Source organism: Dipodomys merriami, unplaced genomic scaffold, assembly GCF_024711535.1.
Source record: "Dipodomys merriami isolate MVZ:Mamm:240054 unplaced genomic scaffold, mDipMer1.0.p SCAF_7, whole genome shotgun sequence".
NCBI lineage: Eukaryota > Metazoa > Chordata > Mammalia > Rodentia > Heteromyidae > Dipodomys > Dipodomys merriami.
Window position 1 is genome coordinate 61,669,982 of NW_027206290.1, and position 5,456 is coordinate 61,675,437.

Consider the following 5,456-nt stretch of genomic DNA (forward strand, 5'->3'; position numbering starts at 1 on the left):
GTGAGATCTCATAGAACTCATCTGTCAACCTGCTTTATTTCACTTGAACATGATTTCCAATTCCACTCATTTTGCCACAAATGGCAGGATTCCATTCTTTATGGCCGAATAATATTCCATGGAGTATGAGTACACAGTTGTTTCATCTGTTCATCTACTGATGAACCCCTCTTGTACTTTTATTTGTACTATTGGTGGAGAGAGATATGATGGATGTGAAAATGCAGGTGTCTCTGACATTCTAGACACATTTTCTCTGTATATACACTCAGTGATAGAATTACTAGAACAGATGGTAATTTTAAGTTTTTAAATATTTTTTATTGCCAAGGTGATGAACAGAGGGTTACAGTTACATAAGTAAGGTAAAAAGTACATTTCTTATCTAACTTGTTACCCCCTCCCTCATTCTTCTCACTTCCCCCTCCCCCATGCCTCCCCCCAAGTTGTACAGATCATTTCTAATGTATTGTCTTGTGAGTATGATTGTTGCATTGGTTCCCCCCTTGTCCTTTGTCTCACCATTTTCTTGTTCCCCTTCCCTTCCCTAATTCAGATAAATGTATATACAATACTCAGGATACCAAAATCAAATAAATCTGAGGAACCACCATATAGTTTTCAAAAATAGATGTATATTCCATTCCTATTAGAAATATTCATGGGTTCATTTTTTCCATATACTTTTCAGCCCTTACCTTTTTCCTTTTTTTGTTTGTCTTGCTTGCCTGGAACTCTACCATTTGAGATATATCTCCAAGCCTGCTTTTTTATAATTACTTTGAAGATAGAGGCTAACTCAGGTAGCAAAGTCTATGAGACTAACTGTGGTTGCTCATTTGCTCAGATCTCAACCTCCTGGGTTTACTGTGATTTTTTTTCTGGGGCTTAAACTTGGGGCATGGGCACTATCCCTGAGCCTCTTTCTGTTCAAAGCTAGAGCTCTACAACTTCCAACTTTTTCTGAGTAGTTTATTGGACATAAAAGCCTCATGGACTTTCCTCCCTGGGCTGGCTTCAAACCAAAATAGTCAGATCTCAGCCTCTTGAGTAACTAGGATTGCAGAGTAAGCCAATAGCATCTGCCTTCACTGTGATTTTGACTTACATTTCCCTGATGATTAATGTTGTTGAGCAATTTTTCATAGAGCTGTTACCCAGTTGTACATCTTTTGAGAAATGACAACTAGGTCATCCCAAATGGCTGATCTATTCAAAAAAAAAAAAAAAAAAAAAAAGAACTGACCTTTTTGTTTCTTGATTCAAGATAGCTCTGGAAGACTATTTTGAGCTCCAGAGCCTGAACCTTGTTAGTTGAGGTTTGATCAGACTTGGTACACAATTTGCCTTTTTTTTCCATATCTCAAACTCAAAGTTTATGATTTTAATAAGAACTGAGATCTAATGCATCCGCCCAACAAAGAGCCCTTAAGTAATTTAAGGGCTCTTAAGTAACTGCATAAAGGAGTTGCCATTTAAAAAGCAGTATAAGAATACATCTTGATCATTGTCTCCCCTTGCAACATTCTCACCATCCCTCTTTCTTTAATATAAGAAATGAAAAAAAAAGAAAAAAGAAAGGGAGGGAAGAAAGAAGGAGCTGTGTCCTTCCTAGGAATTATGACTCAGTATCATAATCCCCAAGACAATGGAATTGTGACACTGTTGCGCCATAATGGAAGTGGCTTTTGGTAAACCCACCAGCCCAAGTGTGAGAGAGGGGGACAGAAACTTACTCTGCCCTCAGTTTTCTAACAGACTTTCAGATTCTACAAGGGGACCTAAAGAAATAGAGATTAAAAAGGACTTGGGGAAGACGGAACATAAGTTTCATAAGTATCTTCACAAGTTCTCAAAGGTTTACAAGGAATGCTCACTGGGCATCTACTATGAAACTAGTAAATGTGCTAAGATCTAGTTTTAGTTATTGCTGATAATAGCCCTAGGAATAGCGAGTCCATGTTATCATTCAAAACCTACTCATTCTCCCTCTTTTGTATGGAAAATGTATCGCTGCTCAATATTGAATTTGGACATATGACTTATTTGTCCAAGGAAATGTAAAGACTCTTGACTGGAATTGATCAATGGTTTGGCTTATTTTCTCATGTTCCTGACATCTACTGCAGAGAACCAATGTCCTTTCAGCCCCCTATCAGTGGAGTAGATATGCACTCCACTGCCAGCAAGAACACAATTGCCACAGCTAACATACAGGTCTGTTCTTGTTTTTATTTTTGTTTTTGTTTTAGGTTCCAGTTCTAGGGCTTAACTCAGGGCCTGGGTACTGTCCCTGGGCTTTTTTGCTCAAGGCTAATGCTCTACCACTTGAGCTACAGCTCCATTTCCAACATTTTTGCTGATTAATTGAAGATGAGAATCTCACAGATTCCCCTGCACAGTCTAGCTTCCAACTATAATCCTCATATCTCAACCTCCTGACTAGCTAGGATTACAGGCAGGAGCCACTGGATCATGGCACTTCTGGATCACACCTGTAACCCTAGCTACTCAGGAGGCTGAGATATAGGGATCCTGGTTTATAGGCAGTCAGGGTAGGAGTGTCCATGAGATTCTTATCTCCAATTAACCACCAGAAAACCAGAAGTGATGCTGATACTCAAAGTGATACAGCACTAGCCTTGAGTAAAAGAGCTCAGGAACAGTGCCTAGACCCTGAGTACAAGCCACATGCCCAAAAACCAACTATGACTATAAGCCATGACTATAAGCAATTTGTTTTACAGATCTTCATAATGATTAAGAAACATGTTCTGTACTCAACCTCATTTTCAGATGAGGAGGGTTAGCTACAGAGACATTAATCAACTTAACTAAGTTCACCAAGTTAATGAATGGAAAACTCAGAATTTAAACCAAGCAATCAAACTAGAAAGCAGTGTCCTTCACTACCTCTGCGTGGCATTGCTCTGAGTGTTTGTGATAATGTTATTGAATCCATATCCAAGGCTAAGAGATTTTCAAGTTCCATCTCAAATCCAGATTTAGTTGTTTCAGTTCCTAGATTAAAAAAAAAATCTTGTAGCAATGCCTATGAATGGAACACCATTAAACATATGGCTACTGTAAATATAACCAAAGAAATTATGCTAAAATGTCCCATCAGGAAATAGGCACACAGTTGCCATTTCCAAAAGATAGTGAGTTATCAATGAAAAAACAAAATACCTGATTTCCTTATCAGTGGAAAACTCAGGGCAACTTGCAATTGCAAGAGTGATGAGAAAGATGTTGGAACAGACGTATCTCTGTTCCTTTGTGTATTAAGAGCAAAAGATGCCAGTGGCTCATGCCTGTAATCCTCAATACTCAGGAGGCTGAGATCTGCAGTTCAAAGCCAGCCTAGGCAGAAAACTCCATGAGCCTCTCATCTCTAATAAAGTACTCAAAAAAGCCAGAAGTGGCACTGTTGCTCAAGTGGTAAGGCACTCACCCTGAATTAAAGGAACCCCAACCTTACCAGAGTTCCCACAACCAGGAAAAAAAAAAGAGCAAAAGAAAATGCATGCAACAAATGTCACTTTGCTCTTAATTAAACATCTCAATAATTGTGTTTTCAACCATGATCAAGAAGCCTTTCCTCTTATTTTTTCCCCATACTTCCAAGAAAGTTTTGGCTCTACAGATACAGTTAAGTCAGGTGATTTATGCAAACACTGTCAGCCTTTGCTTTTTCTTTGCATTTACTGAATTTAGACTATGAGAGATTCTTGAACCTTCCTGGGGAATTTCAAGACCCAAACGGCACTTCCATGCACACCCTTCCTCAAGACAACTCCATCCATCATTTCCTGACATGGTGGCTGCTTTCACAGCCCTCGGAGAAGATAAACTTGTGACCCAGGCTGGGAAGTTAGGACTGACTCATGCTGTGCAGCTCAACAGTATGAAGGGCATCTGGTCCCTTAATTTATTCCTTCAGACTCCCCACCGCCCTGACTGTAGCTTACAGTCCTCCGGGCTCTTTCAATTCAAACCATTTATACACCTCACTAGAGATGAATGACTATAAAAGTTCCAAACCATTAGTCTAGATTCATTCCAGACCCTTTCTGAAGACAGTAACATGGAGCAAATGACCAAAAAGGGAGCATGCCACAAAATGCTTACTGGAAAGCTGGAAGAAGTACAACAAAGATACTACTTGTAGTTGTCTGATATTCATGTTAGCCCTTGTAGCTATTGAAAGGCATGAACAAAATAACTTTATTATTGTGCCACTCACCGGAGCATAAGATGGACCAAATAATTGTTCGTTTGTGGCTCTCCAACTATTTGTCATCAGTGAATTCAAAAAGGCAGCTGAAAAGAAAAAACATGCCTAGAACAGTTACAAGGAAAAACAAAATATCTGCTGGTTTTAGATACTCATTATGAGCCCTGCTGTATGTCCATGTCTTATGCATCATAGGAAATGTACAGTAATAATGGAATGTTTGCCATACCTTTGAGATGCATACAGCCAGGTGCTGGTTGCTCATACTTGTAATCCTGGCTACTTAGGAAGCTGAGATCAGAAGAGGTAGGGATTGAGATCCCTTGAGAAGTTCATCAGATCCTTTTCTCAACAGAGCTGAGTTGGGTGGTGCATGTCTGATACCCTAGCTACACCAGGAAGCCAAACAGGTGGATTATGGTCCAAGAGGCTTGTGCTTAGGTAGGGAGTAAGAACCTATCTTGAAAATAATCAGCTATACTTGAAGGCATAGCTCAGTAGTAAAGCACCTGCCTAGCAAACATGAGGAACTGAGTTTGAATTCAAGTACTACCCCTCCCCCCCAGAAATGTTCACAAAGCCAAAGTATGTTCAGGCCCTAAGAATACAAGGCTACACTGATCAATTTTCTTGATTCCAAGCATTTCAAGGGAGAGAGAGACAACCGAAAATAATTTTCACACAAAACAATGGCACATGCCTAAGAAGGTCCCAGAATATGAGCAATGAAGATTGAGGATAAAGAATCAATAGTTAAAACCAAGGAATGTACTGAAATGGGAATTCTCCAGACAAAGTTTGAGATGGTCTTCAAAGATTGGATGTGGATTTATGCAAATGAAGGAATTGAATTCTATACAGGACAGAATTCTATTCAAATGTGGAGATAAAAAGTGGAGAAGCAAAGTACAGTGCAGGGATCTTTTGATTTTACAATGATGTGCAAGCAATATTTGTTCCATAGAGACTTCTTCAAATGTGGAATCTTCGTCCTTTCCTGGGCTAATTGTATGTGGTAAATGAGGCTGGGTAGGAGTAATGAACTATAGCTCCCAGTCAGCTACCAGATCATAAGGTAGCAGACAGCCTCTTCCCTGCACTATGTTGCTTAACAGGGGTATCTAGTCGGTTATGTGGATTCAGCGCACTTTTGAGTGATGTTTTCCACTTAACAATGGGTTTGTCAGAGCATAAGACTGTTGTAAGTCAAAGAGCACAT